Raw genomic sequence first — 20,506 nt, 5'->3', positions numbered from 1 at the left:
AAATTGCTGTTTAAGTTTCTCCAGCAATATTTTATATTTTAATTATCTTGTTTTATAATATATAGAGAGATAAAGTGAAACAAAAAAATTTTAAATATCTGTTTTGGAGAGAGAGACAGAAATGACTTGGTCAGCTGAGTAGAGAGATTAAGAGGTTCTTGGAGGAGTCGGGGTGGAAAAATGTGACCAAAATATGTTATATTAGGAAATTAATAAAAATTACAAAAGAAATATAATGCCCTAACTAGTTTCAATGAAATTCATCAGATAAGATCATCTGTAATGGCACTCAGCAGCAAAACTCTTTCTACCAAAAAGTAGAAAACTTTACATTAAAACTTACTGATTTCCCAAGTTGCAAATATACTCCTGTATAATGATTACATTTGAGTGTGTATAGTAAGTCCCTGTGAAGATAGATCATGAAATATATATCTGTATTGTGTTCTCTGTATTTATCTTGGCTTGAGATTTAATTGCATCAAATAAACATAAAACAAACATTATGAAACATGATTAATATTATTGCACCCAATATTTTTGAAAAATAACATTGCTAGATGTTGAAAACACAGAACAAAACCAAATATCAGTACAATGATAATATAGTGAAAAATAAAGACTAAACAATAATTTATTAGTGCACAATTGCTGGACTGGGTGATCTGAGTGTAAAGGAGTCTGGAGATAAGCTATTATAGATTAAAACCAAAAGAAGACATAAGAAAGGATAGAAAAAGCAAGGGGGAGAGGTAAAGAAAGTCCAATATTTGGGAGGCATGGTAATGCATTTTATAAACTCAGATATTTTTTAATTTTATTTTCCTTGGAAATTTTATGTATTTACATTTCAAATGTTATGCCCTTTCCCCCTCTCCCATACCACCTCCCTACTCCCCTTGTTTAATGAGAATACTCCCACTCCCACCCATACACTCCCACTCACAAATTCCCACCCACACACTCCCACCTCAAGGCCCTGACATTCCCCTACACTGGGGAAACCAGACTGCACAGGACCAAGGGCTTTTCCTTCTATTAATGCTGGACAATGACATACTCTGCTACTTATTTGGCTGGAGGCCAGGGTTACTCCATGTGTACTCATTAGTTGGTGGATTAGCCCAGGGAGGTCTGGTGAGGTCTGATTGGTTGATATTGTTGTTCTACCTATGGGGCTGCAAATCATCCAGGTCTTTCAGTCTTTTCTCTAACTCCTCCACTGGGCTCCCCATACGCAGTCCAATGGTTACCTGCAACGATCCTCATCTGTACCAGTATGGCTTTGTTAGAGCCTCTCAGGAGACATCCATATCAGGCTCCTGTAAGCAAGCACTTATTGGTATCAACAACACTGATGGGGCTTCATGGCTACCTATGGCACGGATCGCAGGGTGGGACAGTCTCTGGAGGACCTTTACTTCAGTACCTGCTCCACTCTTTGCCCATGTATTTTCTCCCATACATATTTTGTTCTCCCTTCCTAGAAGGAATAAACCATCCAGATTTTGGTCTTCCTTCTTCTTGAGTTTCATATCGTCTATGAATTGTTTCTGGGATATACCGAGAGTTTTGTGCTAATATTCACTTATCAGTGAGTGCATACCATGTGTGTTCTTTTGTTCGTGTGTTATCTCACTTGCGATGATTATTGTTTAGTTCCATCCATTTGCCTAAGAATTTCATGTACTCATTGTTTTTAATAGCTTAGTGGTCCTCCATTGTATAAATGTACCATATTTGCAGCATCCATTCCTCTGTTGAAGGGCATCTGGGTTCTTTTCAGAAGCTGGAAAGAACCCAGATGCCCTTCAACAGAGGAATGGATACAGAAAATGTGGTACATCTACACAATGGAATATTACTCAGCTATCAAAAACAACGAGTTTATGAAATTCGTAGGCAAATGGTTGGAACTGGAAAATATCATCCTGAGTGAGCTAACCCAATCACAGAAAGACATACATGGTATGCACTCATTGATAAGTGGCTATTAACCCAAATGCTTGAATTACCCTAGATCCCTAGAACAAACGAAACTCAAGACGGATGATCAAAATGTGAATGCTTCACTCCTTCTTTAAATGAGGAAAAAGAATACCCTTGGCAGGGAAGGGAGAGGCAAAGATTAAAACAGAGACTGAAGGAACACCCATTCAGAGCCTGCCCCACATGTGGCCCATACATATACAGCCACCCAATTATACAAGATGGATGAAGCAAAGAAGTGCAGGCTGACAGGAACCAGATGTAGATCTCTCCTGAGAGACACAGCCAGAATACAGCAAATACATAGGCGAATGCCAGCAGCAAACCACTGAACTGAGAATGGGACCCCCGTTGAAGGAATCAGAGAAAGGACTAGAAAAGCTTGAAGGGGCTTGAGACATCATATGAACAACAATGCCAACCAACAAGAGCTTCAAGGACTAAGCCACTACCCAAAGACTATACATGGACTGACCCTGGGCTCCAACCTCATAGGTAGCAATGAATAGCCTAGTAAGAGCACCAGTGGAAGGGGAAGCCCTTGGTCCTGCTAAGACTGAAACCCCAGTGAACGTGAATGTTGTGGGGAGGGCAGTAATGGGGGGAGGATGGGGAGGGGAACACCCATATAGAAGGGAAGGGGGAGGGGTTAGTGGGATGTTGGCCGGGAAACCGGGAAAGGGAATAACAATCGAAATGTAAATAAGAAATAGTCAAGTTAATAAAAAAATACAAATAAATAAATAAATAAATAAATAAATAAATAAATAAATAAATAAATAAATAAGGCCGCTATGAACATAGTGGAAATGTGTCCTTATTATATGTTGGAACATCTTTTGGGTATATGCCCAGGACTAGTATAGCTGGGTCCTCAGGTAGTACTATGTCCAGTTTTCTGATGAACCCTCAGACTGATTTCCAGATTGGTTGTATCAGCTTGCCATCCCACCAATAATGGAGGAGTGTTCCTCTTTCTCCACATTCTCACCAGCATCTGTTGTCACCTGAGTTTTTGATCTTAGCCATTCTGACTTTTATGAAGAGGCATCTCAGGGTTATTTTGATTTGCATTTTTTTGATGACTAAAAATGTTGAACATTTCTTTCGGTGCTTCTCAGCTACTTGGTATTTCTCAGTTGATAATTCTTTGCTTAACTGCATAGCCCACTTTTAATAGCATTATTTGATTCTCTGGAACCTAACTTCTTGAGTTCTTTGTATATATTAGATATTAGACTTCTATCACCTGTAGGATTGGCAAAGATCTTTTCCCAATCTGTTGGTTGTCATTTTGTCCTAATGAAAGTGCCCTTTGCCTTACAGAAGATTTAAAATTTTTTTAAAATTTATTTAATACTTAATAATAATTCTTTGGTTTCCGGGCAAACATCCCCCTCCCCTCTCCCCTTCCTTATGGGTGTTCCCCTCCCAACCCTCCCCCCATTGCCACCCTCCCCCCAACAGTCTAGTTCACTGGGGGTTCAGTCTTAGCAGGACCAAGGGCTTCCCCTTCCACTGGTGCTCTTACTAGGATATTCATTGCTACCTATGAGGTCAGAGTCCAGGGTCAGTCCATGTATAGTCTTTAGGTAGTGGCTTAGTCCCTGGAAGCTCTGGTTGCTTGGCATTGTTGTACATATGGGGTCTCGAGCCCCTTCAAGCTCTTCCAGTTCTTTCTCTGATTCCTTCAACAGGGGTTCTATTCTCAGTTCAGTGGTTTGCTGCTGGCATTCGCCTCTGTATTTGCTGTATTCTGGCTGTGTCTCTCAGGAGTGATCTACATCCGGCTCCTGTCGGTCTGCACTTCTTTGCTTCATCCATCTTGTCTAAAAGATTTAAAATTTTATGAGGTCCCATTTGCCTGTTGTTTATCTTAGAGATTAAGCTATTGGTGTTCTATTCAGAAAACTTTCCCCTGTGTCATATGTGTTCCTGTCTTCTATTATTTTCAGTGTATCTCGTTTTATGTGGAAGTCTTTGATCCACTTAGACTTGGGCTTTGTACAAGGAGATAAGAATGGGTCAATCTGCATTGTTCTACATACTGACCTCCAGTTGAACCAGCACCATTTGTTGAAAATGATATCTTTTTTCCATTTGGTAGGTTCAGCTCCTTTGTCAAAGATCAAGTGACCATAGGTGTATGGGTTCATTTTTGGGTCTTCAATTCTATTCCACTGATCTAACTGCCTGTCTCTGTACCAATACCAAACAGTTTTTATCACTATTGCACTGTAATACAGCTTGAGATCAGGGATGGTGATTACCCCAAAAGTTCCTTTGTTGTTGAGAATGGTTTTCACTATCCTCAGATTTGTTATTCTAAATGAATTTGCAAATTACTCTTTCTAAGGTTGTGAAGAATTGAGTTGGAATTTTGATGGTAATTGCATTGAATCTGTAGATTCCTTTTGGCAAAATGGCTATCTTTACTATATCAATCCTTCCAATCCATGAGCACGGGAGGTCTTTCCATCTTCTGAGAGCTTCTTCAATTTCTTTCTTCAGAGACTTGAAGTTCTTGTCATAGAGATCATACACTTGCTTGGTTAGAGTCACACCAAGATATTTCATATTATTTTTGGCTATTGTGAAGAGTGATATTTCCCTAATTTCTTTCTCAGCCTGCTTATCCTTTGAGTAGACAAAGGCTACCATTTTTAAATTAAAATATTTTATGTATCTTTTAGCCAATTGTTAATTTCACAAGTTGATAATTTCAGATTTCTGTGCATATTTTATGAGTTTAATTTTATTTTTTTCTTCAAGAGACATTCACTATCCAGATACAGATACTATTTTAGTTTGTAAGTTTTTACTTTTTCCAAGCATCATGGAAAAATATTGCAAGATTTTACAAATTTTTTTATAAAAAATAAACATATATATATATAATGTCACTATGTAAACATATTGTGGCTAAATCCTCCAAAGTGTTCATAGTTTCCTATTCCTACAACATTGAAAGACCCTCTCATGTAATGACTTTTTTATTTTCTTTTATTCAATATTTTTGTATTTACATTTCAAATGTTATCCCTCTTCCCTGTTTTCCCTTCCTGAAACTCCGTACCCAATCTCCCTCCCCCTTCTTCTATGAGGGTGTTTCCCCATCCAACCATCCAGTCCCATACTGGCATTCCCCTGCACTTGGAAATCAAGTGTTCACAGGATAAAGGGCCTCTCTGCACATTGATGCTCAACAAGACCACCATCTGCTACATATATGGCTAGGGCCATGGGTTGCTCCATGTGTACACTTTGGTTGGTACTGGACACTCTGGAGGGTCTGGAATGTTAATATTGTTTTTCTTCCTATGGGGTTGCAAACCCATTCAGCTCCTTCAGTTCTTTCCCTAACACCTTCACTGGGGACCCCGTTCTCAGTCCAATGATTGACTGACAGCATCCACCTCTGTGTTTTTCAGTCTCTGGCAGAACCTCTCAGAAGAAAGCTATATCAGGCTCCTGTCAGTGTGCCCTTCTTGGCATCCACAATAGAGTCTGGGTTTGATGGCTGCATATGGGATGGGTGCCCCAGTGAGACAGTCTCTGGATTGCCTTTCTTTCCATCTCTGCTACACACATTCTGTCTGTATTTCCTCCCTTGTGTATTGTTTTTCCCATACCAAGAAGGAATGAAGCATCCACAATTTGGTCTTTCTTCTTCTTGAGTTTCATGTGGTCTGTGAGTTGTTTCTTGGATATTCCAAACTTTGGGGCTAATATCCACTTATCAGTGAGTACATACTATGTGTGTTCTTTTGTGATTGGGTTGCCAAACTCAACGTGGTGTTTTCTTTGTTTTTGTTTTCATTTATTGGATAGCATTTCAGATGTTATCCCTTTTCCCAGTTTCCCATCCTTAAATTCTCTATCACCCCATGCTTCTATGAGGGTGCTGCCCCCACTCACACAGTCACTCCATCACAACTCCCCACTCTGATGTTCCCCTGCATTGCAGCATTAAGCCATGACACAAACACGGAACTCTCCTCCCGTTGATTCACTTCAAGGTCATGCACTGCTACATATGCAGCTAGTGCCACAGTTCCATCACTGTGTACTCTTGGGATGGTGGTTTCATCCTTAGGAGCTCTGGGAGAGGGGGGAGTTTGGCTGATTGATAGGTTGATATTGTTGTCCTTCTTATAGGATTGTAAACCTCTTCAACTCCCTCGTTTTTTTCTCTTACTCGTCCACTGGGAACCCCATTCTCAGTCAAATGGTTGGATGTGAGCATTAGACTCTGTATTTGTTAGGCTCTGGCAGAGCTGCTATATCAGTCTCCTGTCAGCATGTACTTCTTGACATCCACAATAGTGTCTCTGGTGGCTGCATATTGGATGGATCCAGATGTGGAGCAGTCTCTGCATGGCCTTTCCTTCAATCTCTGCTCCACAATTTTTCTACAAATTTCCTCCTATGAGTAGTTTTGTTCCCCATTCTAAGAGGGACTAAAGTGTCCACACTTTGGCCTTTCTTCCTCTTGAGCTTCATGTGGCCTGTAAATTGTATCTTGGGTATTCCAAGCTTTTGAGAAAATATATACTTATCAGTGATTGCACACCATATGTGATTTTTATAATGGGGTGACCTCACACAAGATAATATTTTCTAGTTCCATCCATTTACCTAAGAATTTCAAGAAGTCATGGTATTTAATAGCTGAGTAGTACTCCATTGTGTATATGTACCGCATGTTCATTATCCATTGCTCCATTAAAGGACATCTGGGTTCATTCCAACTTATGGCTATTATAAACAAGGGTGCTATATACATAGAGAAGCATTCTTGTGATATGTTGGAGTATCTTTTGAGGTTATGCCCAGGAGTGCATACATACGTGTGTTGGTCCTCAGGTAATACAATATCTAATTTTCTGAGAAACCCTCAGACTGATTTCCAGAGCAGTTATACCAGATTGCAATTCCACCAACATTGGAGAAGTGTTCCTTTTTTTTCACATCCTAACCATCATCTACTGTCACTTGAGTTTTTGGTCTTACCCATTCTGACTGGTGGGAGGTGGAATTACAGGGTTCTTTTGATTTGCATTTCCTTGATGACTAAGGATATTGAACATTTCTCTAGGTGCTTCTCAGAATTTGATATTCCTCAGTTGAGAATTCTTTGCTTAGCACTGTGCCCCATCTTTTAATAAGGTTATTTGATACTCTGGAGTCTAACTTCATGAGTTCTTTGTATGTATTAGATATTAGTCCTCTATTGGATGTAGGATTGATATTTTACCAATCTGTTGGCTGCTGTTTTGCTCTATTGATAGTTTCATTGGACGTACAGAAGCTTTGAAATTTGATGAGAACCCATTTGTCAATTCTTGATCTTAGAGCATACACCATTGGTGTTCTGTTCAGGAAATATTCCCCTGTCCCCATGTGTTCAAGGCTTTTCCCCACTTATTCTTCTATTAGTTTTAGTGTATTTCGTTTTATGTGGAGGTCTTTGATCTACTTGGACTGGAGCTTTATACAAAGAAATAGGAATGGGTCAGTTTGCATTCTTCTACATGCTGACCTCCAGTTGAACCAGCACCATCTGTTGAAAATGCTGTCATTTTTTCACTGAATAGTTAAATCTCTGTTGTCACAGATCAGGTGACCATAGGTGTGTGAATTCATTTCTGGGCCTCCAATTCTACTCCATTGATCTACCTGCCTATCTCTGTACCAATACCATGCAGATTTTATCACTATTGATCTGTAATACAGCTTGAGGTGATTCCACAGAAGTTCTTTCATTGTTGAGAATAGTTTTTGCTATCCTGGGTTTTTTGTTATTCCAAATGAATTTGCAAATTGCTCTTCCTAACCCTGTGAAGAAATGATTTAGAATTTAAATGGGAATTGCATTGAATCTGTAGATTGCTTTAAAAATGGCAATATTAATATTACTATATTAATCCTGTCAATCAATGAGCATGGGAGATCTTTCCATCTTCTGAGATCTTCTTCAATTTCTTTCCTCAAAGACTTGAAGTTCTTGACATAGAGATCTTTCGTTTGCTTTGTTAGAGTCACACCCAGGAATTTTATGTTATTTGTGACTATTGTGAAGGATGTGGAGGAAAAGGAACACTCCTCCATTGTTGGTGGAATTGCGAGCTGGTGCAACCACTCTGGAAATCATTCTAGAGGTTCCTCCAAAAATTGGACATAGCACTACCAGAGGACCCACTATACCACTCCTGGGCATATACCCAGAAGATATTCCAATATATAACAAGGACATATGCCCCACTATGTTCATAGCAGCCTTATTTATAAGAGCCAGAAGCTGGAAGAAAAACAGATATCCTTCAGCAGAGTAATGAATACAGAAACTTGGGACATTTACACAATGGAGTACTACTCCGCTATTAAAAACAATGACTTCATGAAATTCATAGGGAAATGGATGGAACTAGAAAATATCATCCTGAGTAAGGTAACCCAATCGCAGAAAACACACTTGGTATTGTTTTTATTTGTTTTATGTATTATTTTTAAGCTCCATCAATTATTTCTCTAACTCCTCCTTTGGGGACCCCATTCTCAGTCAAATGTTTGACTGTGAGCATGTGCCTCTGTATTTGTCAGGCTCAGTCAGAGCCTCTCAGGAAACAGCTACATCAGGATGCTGTCAGCACACACTTCTTGGCAACAGCAATATCGTCTGGCTTTGGTAGCTGTATGCACATGGGCTGGATCCCCAAGTGGAAAGGTTCCTGTGGACTCACTACAATCACTGGAAGACAAGGAGAAAGCATAGCAGTTTGGCAATGGAAGAGCATATACACTAAAGGCAATGGGGATAGGTGGACTGTCAGTCAGCACCTATTTTTTATTTGCCTACAGAGTTCTGTACAAGCCACCAGAATCCCCAGCCTTGTTTGTTTTGTCTAGAGACAGTGTGTCAGTACTGGCCAAGTGCCTTGAAGTACACGTATGAAAACCAGGTTTCAGTGGTTAACAGAGCAGAGCACTTTTTACCAAGAGAGTAGAGGCAAAAGACTTGGGAGATCTGTCTTAACTTGAAGCAAATGTGAGGCCTGCCTGAACAGGTTATGAGAGTATCTCAAAAACCTTACCTAGAAATCAAGAGTTAAGGTTAGACCCTGCTGGGGAAGCCCAAAGTCCTTTAACAGACTTAAGAGCCTCCATCTATCAAAACTGGTCCAAGTAGAGTGCTTATAGTCCCTCTTGCAAATGTTTATTTTCCAGAATGAATTTTATTAAAGTTATTAAAGTTTAGTAAAAAAGAAGAGTATTGGTATTAGGTCTTCTTTAAAGGTCAGATAGCATTCTGCACCCATCTGGTCCTGGGCTTTTTATGGTTGGGATACTTTTAATGACTGTTTCTATTTCTGTAGAGGTTATTGGACTGTTTAGATGGTTTATGTGATCCTGGTTTAACTTTAGTATCAGGCACCCGTCTAGAAATTATCCATTTCATCCAGATTTTCCAGCTTTGTTGGGTATATGCTTTTGTAGTGGTTTCTGATAAATTTTTAAATTTCCTCATTTTTTGATGTTATGTCTCTCTTTTCATTTATAATTTTGTTAATTTGGATACAGCCTTTGGGCCCTCTAGTTAGTCCTGCTAAGGGTTTATCTATCTTGTTGAGTTTTTTCAAAGAACCAACTCCTGGGCTTTTTTATTATTATTATTTGTATAATTCTTTTTGCTTCTACTTAATTTTTTTGGCCCTGAGCTTAATTATTTCCTGCCTTCTACTCTTCTGGGGTGTATTTGCTTCTTTTATTCTAGAAATTTCTGGTGTGCTGGTAAGCAGCTAGTGTGTAATCTCTCCAGTTTCTTTTTGGAGGCACTCAGAACTATGAGTTTTCCTGTCAGCACTGCTTTTATTGTGTCCCATAAGTTTGTGTATGTTGTGCCTTCATTTTCATTAAATCCTAAAAAGCCTTTAATTTCTTTATTTATTTCTTCTGTGCCCAAATTATCATTGCATAGAGTGTTATTAAGCTTCTACGAGTTTGTGGGCTTTTTGTTGTTTTCATTGTTCTTGAAGAATAGCCTTAGTCCACAGTAATCTGTTAGGATGCATGGGGTTATTTCTATCTTCCTGTATCTGTTGAGGCCTGTTTTGTGACCAATTATATAGCCAGTTTTTTAGAGGGTACCATGAGGTGCTGAGAAGAATGTATGTTCTTTGGTTTTAGGATAAAATGACCTATAGGTATGTCTTAAATCCATTTGGTTCATAACTTGCATTGGTTTTATTTTGTCTCTGTTAAGTTTCTGTTTCCATGATCTGTCCATTGATGAGAGTAGGGTGTTGAAGTCTCCCACTGTTATCCTGTGAGGTGCATTGTGTGATTTGAGCTTTAGTAAAGTTTCTTTTATGAATGTGGTCGCCCTTGTGTTTGGAGGATAGATGTTCAGAATTGAGAGTTTATCTTGGTTGATTTTCTCTTTGATGTGCATTAAGTGTCCTTCCTTATCTTTTTGATAACTTTTGGTTGCAAGTCAATTTAATTCGATAGAATGACTACTCCAGTTTGTTTCTTGGGACCATTTGCTTGGAAAATTATTTTCCAGCCTTTTACTCTGTGGTAGTGTCTGTGTTTGACACGGAGGTGCATTTCCTGTATGCAACCAAATGTTTGATCCTCTTTACATATTCAGTCTTTTATCTATGTCTTTTTATTGAGAAGTAGAGCCCTTTGATGTTAAGAGATTGTAGAGGTAAATATTAAAAAAAGAATCTAACAGCCCACGCTACTGTGGGCTCTGTCAGATCACATGACTTCTGAGGGGTATTTTCATCTTAATCAGCTAAGCATCACAACCAGACTCACAAAGTTTCTAATTTCCATCCCATGTTGCTGCTGGCTACTCTTTGGGCCCTACATGGATCTCCCAGCCATAGCTTGCCCCACATTATTGATGGCTACTCTCTGGCTTGAACCACAGCCACCCTCCTAGGACTCTTTGCTGTGAACACTCTTCAGAGTCCCATCATATGCTCTCTGTGCTTATAGTCATAATTCCCAGTAATCAGTTAAAATCCGAACTCAATAAACTTGTAATTTATCAATCAGATTCATATAGTAAGTTCTCCTTCCACAAAACGTTCACACAGCAAGCTCTGAAGCAATTAATATTAATATAAACTGTCCACCTAGGTAAGACAAATGGTCATATTAAATTCTATCCCTGATGACATATCCATAACTATCTGTGACCTTTTAAGGCCACACAAATCTGAGTCATCCTTCTCCTCCTCCATCTTGATTCTTTTCTTCTTCCTCCTCCTCCTCCTCCTCCTCCTCCTCCTCCTCCTCCTCCTCTTCTTCTTCTTCTTCTTCCTCTTCTTCCTTCTTCTTCTTCTTCTTCTTCTTCTTCTTCTTCTTCTTCTTCTTCTTCTTCTTCTTCTTCTTCTTCTTCTTCTTCCTCTCTCTCTCTCTCTCTCTCTCTCTCTCTCTCTCTCTCTCTCTCTCTCTCTCTCTCTCATCTCTCCAAAACTCTGTGCCCACCTTATCATTCACTGCCCAATCACAGGCCTTCCCTTATCTTCTGCCTGCCTTCACCTGCATATAAACAACAATCCCCACGATATATTAAGGAAAGTGATCGTGGTTTCCTTTTATTTTTGTTGTTATGGATGCAATTATGTTTGTGTGGCTAACTTCCTTTTGGTTTGTTGAAAGAAGGTGATGTTTCTTGCTTTTTCTAGGGTGTAGTTTCCCTCCTTGTGTTGGAATTTTCCGTTTATTATCCTTTGTAAGGCTGAATTTGTGAAAATATATTGTGTAAATTGGTTTATTCATGGAAAATTGGGGTTCCTCCATCTATGTTAAAAGAGAGTTTTGTTGGACATAGTAGCCTGGACTGGCATTTGTGTTCTCTTAGTGTCTGTATAACATCTGCCCAGGATCTTCTGGCTTTCCTAGTCTCTGATGAGAAGTCTGATGTAATTTTTATATGGCTTTACATGTTATTTGACCATTTTTTCTCACTGCTTTTAATAGGTATTCGTTGTTTGGTGCATTTGGGGTTTTAATTATTATGTGACAGTAAGAATTTTTTTCTGGTCCAGTCTATTTGGAGTTCTATAGGCTTCTTGTATGTATATGGGCATCTCTTTCTTTAGGTTTGGAGAGGTTTCTTCTATAATTTTGTTAAAGATATTTACTGGCCTTTTAAGTTGGGAATCGTTGCTCTCTTCTACACCTCTTAACCTTGGGTTTGGTCTTCTCATTGTGTCCTGGATTTACTGGGTGTTTTGAATTAGGATCTTTTTTCATTTTGCATTTTCTTTGACTATTGTGTCAATGTTTTCTATGCTATCTTTTTTCACCTGAGATTCTCTCTTCTATCTCATGTATTCTGTTGGTGATGCTTGCATCTATGACTCCTGACCTCTTTCCTAGGTTTTCTATCTCCAAAGAAATCCTTTGTGATTTCTTTATTGTTTCTATTTCCATTTTTAGACCCTGGATGGTTTTGTTCAATTCCTTTACCTGTTTTTGGTTGTATTTTTCTATAATTCTTTAGGGGATTTTTGTGTTTCCTCTTTAAAGGCTTCTATCTGTTTATTTGTGTTCTCCTTTATTTCTTTAAGGGAGTTATTAATGTCCTTCCTAAAATCCTCTATCATCATCATGAGATATTATTTTAAATCCGAATATTGCTTTTCCAGTGTGATGGGGGGACTTGACTATAGTGGGAAAACTGAATTCTGGTGATGTCACATAGGCTTGGTTTCTGTTGCTTATGTACTTTGCTTACCTCTTGACATTTGGTTATCTCTAGTGCTATCTGCCCTTCCTGATTCTGACTGGAGCTTTTCTCTCCTGTGATCCTGGTTTTGTCAGAACTCCTCAGAGTCCAGCTGTCTCTGGGATCCTGTGATGCTGGGATCTTGTGATCTTGAATCTTGGGTGTGTCAGAACTAGTGGGCGTCAAACTGCTTCTTGGATCCTGAAATCCTGGTGTGACCAAGCTCATGAGATCCTGTTTTATCAGAGCTTCTGGGAGTGAAGCTTTAACTGGGTGTTGCAGGAGTGGGGAGGAGCCAGAGCCCAGTCACAGGTGTGAGCTGGAAGGTGTCAGTGCCTCTGGCTAAAAGGAGGTTTGTGTTCCTCTTGCTCCTGGGGGATGCGGGGAAGGGCGTCCCAGTTATGCTGGGTGCTGGGAAAAATATTGTGCCCTCAAATGTCATCTTGTTTGTGTCAGAGCTCCAGGTTTCCTGGGTGTGTCCAATCTCTTGGGTGTTGAGGTTCCTCTGTAATCACGTGATCCTGTTATTCTGTGGTCCTGTGATCCTGAGCGTTTCAGAGCACCTGTGAGTCAGGCTCCCTCTGAATGTTGTACGAATGGGTACAGAGCCAGTGCCCCATTTCTGCTCTGGGTACAGGTTAAAACGGTGATCCTGAGCATGTTAGAGCACCTGGGAGTTGAGCTTCCTCTGGGTGTTGGGAATTTATGGGGAGCCAGTACCCAACGTCTGCTTAGAGCACAGGTTTCGACTGAAAGGAACCTGTGCCACAGGTTGGGCAGGGCTTCCTGCATCCCAGATCCTGGCAGTTGCTGTGGCCTCCTCACCTGTGATCCTGGGCATGTTAGAGCACCTCATATACTGATTTTAATTTACACATTTCCTTGAAAGTTGAAAGGGACAGCTTAAAGAGTGACCGGTACCTTGAAAAGTCTATTTTCTTTATGAATTAGTAAAAATTAGTTGAGTCTCTTAGATTTTTGCCAAACTTGGAACCAATAAAAACCATACAAGCTGTTTGTCCATAACAGAATAGACATAATTGTATGATAAAGTAAACTAAATCACATCTGGCACATCCATGGGAATGACACCCATCATTAGAAGAAAATGGATCAAATTTTGTTTTAAGGCCAATGGTGATGTAACATTACTTTGTTAAACTTTTCAATAAGAGCTCATCCTATTGCTTTTTTAGAGGATTATAAGGAAGGTCAAAGTTGAGAAGTGAATATATTGACACTGACATTATTGACATTGACATTATATTGACATTATATCACCTGGGTGAAAGGTTTTAAGATAGACTTTAGTTTGGATTTAATTTTTGTTAAAGCAAATTCCTCACTTAGTTGCTTGATTTTAATTCCTCATTATTTTTAAAAGACACAATTGCAGCTCCCAAGCATGTTCTATGGGTCTGTCATTCTTAAAATCTTATAAATGCTTGATATTTAATAACTGATAATTACTGCAATAAACTATCTTATGGAAATGTATCTATGGTAAGCACAATGTCTCACCTTAAAAGCACGAGTATTTTAAATAAAATCTTGATGATGCACCTCAAAGTGTTATTGAAATTAGAAGAAAATAAGGCCAATTCAGTAAATGCAATGAAATAATAAAGACTGACTTAAGATTAATGAAATGAACATTTCAAAGACAAACTTACAAAATTAGAGAGAGAAGACACAAATCAACAGAAGGTAAAAGTGAAGACATTACAATAAAAAAACAATGAAATCAATAGTGTTATAGCACATGCTTTAAAAAATTCCTATACTATAATAAACTAGAAAATCCAAAATAAATGGATGTCTCTAGAAATACATGACCTTACAAAATATTAGACTAAAGTAATATAAAATATTTAAACAGGCATTTGACAAGCAATGAGATTACAACAGTAAGAAGAAAACTCCCAAAAGACCTAGTCTACAGAGTTTCACTGGAGAAGTCTATAAAGCATTTAAATAAATTATAAGACTCATTAAACTTCTCCATAATATAAATTAATAGGAGGGAGGGAGTAGCTTGTTGGTGGGGGAGCACCCTCATAGAATTAGAGGGTGGAGGATAAGAGCCTGCCAGAGGGGAAACAAGAAAAGGGGATACCATTTGAAATGTAAATAAAGAAAAATTTCAATAAAAGAAAAAAATTGAAATAACCACATTTCACACAGCCAGTTTTGCACAAGTGCCAAAACAGAACAAGAACACAAGAAAACAACAGAGAATTGAAAGTTGATACCTCTGATAAGCATGAATGTTAAAATTCTCAAGAAAATATTTATAATCTAAATTCAGTAGAATATTTTAAAAGTTCATTCTCTACATTAAAGATGTGTTCATACCATGTGTGTTTTTCTGTGATTGAGCTACCTCACTCAGGATGATATTTTCTAGTTCAATCCATTTGCCTATGAATTTCATGAAGTCATTTTTTGATCGCTGAATAGTACTCCATTGTGTAGATGTACCACATTTGCTGAATCCATTCTTCTGTTGAAGGGCATCTGAGTTCTTACCAAGTGGCTATTATAAATAAGGGTACTATGAACATAGTGAAATATGTGTCTTTGTTGTATGTTGGAGCATAGGAGGGGATATGAAGGCAAAGTTTAGAGCAGAGACTGAAGAACAACAATTCAGAGCCTGCCCCACATGTGGCCCAAATATATACAGTCACCAAAATTAGATAAGATTGATGAAGCTAAGAAGTGCATGCTGACAGGAACGGGATGTAGATCTCTCCTGAGAGACACAACCAGAGCATGTCAAATATAGAGGCCAACACTAGCAGCAAACCACCCATTGGAGGAATTAGAGAAAGGTCTGAAAGAGCTTGAAGGGGCTTGAGACCCCATTAGAACAACAATGCCAACCAACCAGAGCTTCCAGGGACTAAACCACTACCCAAAGACTATACATGGACTGACACAGGACTCCAACTGCATATTTAGCAGAGGATAGCCTTGTTGGGCACCAGTGGAAGGGGAAGCCCTTGGTCCTGCCAAGATTGGACCCCCAGTGCTGGGGAATGTCCGGGGGGTGGGGTAGTAAGGGGGGATTGATGGGGAGGAGAAACACCCTTATGGTGGAGGGGGAGGGGATAGGGAACTTAAGGACAGGAAACCAGAAAAGGGAAAAACATTTGAAATGTAAATAAAGAAATCTATCCAATAAAACAAATGCAGTTTTTATCCAAGGATAGAAAGATGAATCAACACATGAAGAAGAGTTTAAGTAATACAGCACATAGAATAAAGCACACATGGTCCATTGAATGATAAATGTCCTATATGGGCTTAGGTGTTTGAACACTTGGTCCCTAGATAGTGACTCTGCTTGAGGGCTCAGGGAATAGGTGATGCATCCTTACTGGTATAAGTCCATCACAGGTAATGGCTTTGAGAGTATATACACTCACCCTACTTTCCATTTGCTTTCTCTTCTTCATGTTTGGAATTAAAATGTTATCTCTCATCTTCCTTCTCCTGTCACTATGCCTGGCACATTCTGCTATGCCAAAATGGACTCTTACCCTGAAAAAACTGAAAACGCAAGTAGATTCATTCTTCTTTAAGTTTATTTGGAAATAATATTTTATCACAGCAAAAGTAATTTAACTAATACAACAGAGAAATTACATGGTTATAGCAGTATATGTACAAATGACTTTTTACAAAGTACAACATGCTTTCATGATAAAAGTCCTTAAGAAATAATAAAAGAAATATACCTTAACATAATTAAGATTACATGTGAAAAATCACGCCAATACTATACAAAGGGAGAAAAATCTGGAATCATTTCTACATTCAAGAATGAGACAAAAAGGATTCATTTTCCCCACATTTAGTTCAGTGTGTAAAGTCCTGCCTAGAACAAGATAAGAGAAGTAAATAATACAACTACAAAAGTCAAATCATGTTTTAGAGATGACATCATCCTAGAATCAAGAAAAAGCAAACAAACATTAGAATTGATAAATACTTCTAGGAAAATGGCAGGATATAAAATCAACAGACAAATCCAGTTGCTTTATTACCAATAAAAATCATACTCAGAAATAAAACAGCAGTGGAGGAAAATATCTCATTGACAATGCTTACAAAACTACCAAGGGATAATAATGACCAAGAATCTACAATGAAGAATTCAAAACATTTTTTTAAAAAATCAAAGAGGACACTAGATCATAAAATAAGTTCTTGTGTTGATAAATTAACATAGATGGAACTGTTTCTATTGCTGAAAATAATGTGTAGGTTCAATGAAAAAAATCATAAGAATTACAATGACTTTCATCACAGAACTGGATTAAAATACTAAAATTATCTGGAAATACAATATCCAAACAAATCCTAATCAAAAGATCAATACCATATAAATCACATTGCCTAATCATAAATTATACTAATTCATATAATTATACTAATACTGTAACAAAAACAACATGGATCTTCAAAAGTCATACTGTGAGACCAATGAAATAGAATATACAATACGGAAATAAAGCCACACAGCTGCAGTCACTTAATCTTTCTGACAGTGTTATCAAAACATACACTGGGCGTGGAGGAGCAGCCTCCCTAACAAATGGCATTAGGAAAATATATCCACATTTGAAAGAATGAAAGTAGATTCATACTTCTCAGTGTTCATGAAAATCAATTCAAATTAATGTAAAATGTAAAACTCCAGATCTGATAGAGGAAAATGGGAAAAATATTTCAAAATATAGGTGCAGGCAGGGACTCTCTGACCAGGTCGGTACTATAATGCACAAGAATTAAAAATGGCAATTAAGATTACATGAAATTAAAAAGCTGCACAGAGAGTGAGTTGAGAGAAGAAATGGCCAAAAGAATGGGAGAAATCCAGTTTCTCTCTCTCTCTCTCTCTCTCTCTCTCTCTCTCTCTCTCTCTCTCTCTCTCTCTCTCTCTTTCACACACACACACACATACACACACACACATACACACACACATACACACACACGAGAGAGAGAGAGAGAGAGAGAGAGAGAGAGAAGCAGAGACAGAATAAGAGAATTAATATCTATAATAGGTAAAATTTTTAAATGTGAAAAACAAACAATCCAATCAAGAAACAGGCTAAGGAAATAAAGAGATAGTTCTCAAAAAAATAAATTCAAATTGTCAATAAATATCTAGAAGTTTTTTTCAGCACATTTAGCCACCAGGTATCTTAAATTTTCCATGGATTTAATGTAGTCCCATCTTTTGACACTTGGCAATAGACCACATGCTGTTAGTGCTCCAGTCAGACAATTCCATCCGATGTCTTGAAGAATGTGTTTTTGTCTAGAAGTTTCCATGTTTGGGGTTTTAAATTGGAGTCTCTAGTTTGTTTCAAATGAATTTTGTACAAGGTGAAAGATATAAATCTAATTTCATTCTTCTGCAGGCAGATGTCTGGTTTTGACTGAATTTGTAGCATGAGTAAACGTCTGACCAGTGTATGTTTTGTATCCTTTGTCAAAATTAAGGTGGACAAAATCAAGGTGCTATAATGCTAATACAGAGGAGTTCTTATCAACCATTTTATTCAACTATGTATTCTTGCAAAGTGAGTTATATGTACTGGTATAACAGTCAAAAGCATGTTATGAGAATAGCCAATGGTTTTCTGATTTGAACTCCTCAACATGATGGAATCCATATCTGATATTTCCAACCAGATCAAAAACTCAGGGTTACAGTGTGACTTTCTTCCTGGGAGACAAGTAGAGAGATAGATGGAAATTAAAACTGAAAATTCTACCTGCATAATATGATAGCAGCTCATTGTATAGCATGTATAGGCCCCTTACTAAGCACTATTCTGTCTGTTAAACCCTTCGCATTGATTCCATTTCAGTGTTACTATTTTTGCCTGTCCTACTTAACAGTCAGGAAAACTGGGACAAAGAAAGGGACAGTAACCTGGCTAAGGAACATATGTCATGCAAACATGTGCCTGTATTATCTTATATACTAGGTGAGCATGAAAGTAATTTGCTAATGACTGAATCAGTACAGATGGATATGTGTGTTCTGCTATACACTCCTTTATATCCCATCATGTAGTTTTGAGCTTAGGCATATGTATAAATATATTTGCATGTACAGAATGCATGTAGGTATGTTGAACATATATGTAAATGTTAGATGAGATTCTTAAGCCCTAAAGTCCTCCAGTTCTTACATGTCATTTACTCTTTAAATTACTGTTACTCTCATACAGTACTTGCCATCACTAACTCTGATTACCTTCCAATAATAGATAGTACTCTGTACATTCAGGGTGATGAGGATATAGATCAAACACCAGTCTTTGTGAGACTGGTCTTTTTCCTATTAAATGCAATGCAATAATTATTACTATGCCTATCTTGCTAAGTATTTGTAAAGTTTCAATCTATTAATCTAAATTAAGTGCCATCTGTGAAACCTAAGTAAAAGCAATAATTATTACTATGCCTATCTTGCTAAGTATTTGTAAAGTTTCAATCTATTAATCTAAATTAAGTGCCATCTGTGAAACCTAAGTAAAAGGTTAATAGAGGGGGCTAGAGAGATGGTTCAGTGGTTAAGAGCATTGACTGTTCTTCCAGATGTCCTGAGTTCAAATCCCAACAAATACATGGAACCTCACAACCATCTCCAATGAGATCCGATGCCCTCTTCTAGTGTGTCTGAAGACAGCTACAGTGTACCTATGTATGCTAAATAATTTTTTTAAAGTTTAATTGAATTACTGTATAAGCAAATTATATCATTCCGGGGCATCTATCCTACGGATTCTGAATCAACATGCCATGAAGATATTTATAAGTCTATGTTTACTGCATTACTAGTCACAACCAACAAGACATGGAATCAGCGTACGCTGATCTTTCAATAGATAAATGGGTAAAACAAATGTGATGTATATACACAGCAGAGTTCAATGGATCCATAAGCAAGAATGTCATTTGAATGAAAATGAAATCAACTGGAGATACATCATGATACTTGAATGAAACTGTCCTTGTAAAGCTATTCCTACATGTAATAAACATATCCCAAGAAAAATGTATAAAACAGTTTTAAAGGTGTAAATTTCATCCTATCCACAGCAAAACTTAGATTTTAATTAAAATTGATTAACTTAAAAGAGTGGTTTATTCAAATAAAAATTATAATTTTTTTTTACTCTCTTGGGGTTTTTTTGTATGATGTTGGAGATTTCAGAGTTTGTGAATTTAATTTTTATTTGTGAATTCTTATTTTGTTCTCCAAACCAGTCTGAATCCCCTGGGTTTAAGTGATAACCATTACTGTTTCCCAAGGTGTCAAAGGTATAGTCAGTTTCCATCAAGCCCGGCTAACAATGAGTTGCTATGGAACGGAATAAAGTGCAGTGCTAGCTTTGTTGGTTTGGATCTTGTCAGTATACGTGTAGCATTCCCATATCACCATTCAGTTTATTAAATGCAAATCAGTGTCAAGGGCCCTAGTAAAATCCATGAAACAGAAACTTCCATTTGCTTATTAACAAACTACAAGAAGACATCATCAGTCTGCACATATTCGGTAAACAATCTGAGCCTTAAAGAACAGAGTAAATGCCATAAAGATATTTCTGATTCCACTACAAGGCATTACTGGAACACTCTGAAGTCTATAAAGGCAGAAGGAAAACATTCTTCTGTCAAGTTTCCATGACAAACAACATTCCTCAGCAGGTAAAATGAAAACTTAAAAGTTATAGTTGC

Source organism: Rattus norvegicus, chromosome 4 (assembly GCF_021556685.1).
Source record: "Rattus norvegicus strain SHRSP/BbbUtx chromosome 4, alternate assembly SHRSP_T2T, whole genome shotgun sequence".
NCBI lineage: Eukaryota > Metazoa > Chordata > Mammalia > Rodentia > Muridae > Rattus > Rattus norvegicus.
Note: the sequence above shows the minus strand (reverse complement) of the source record.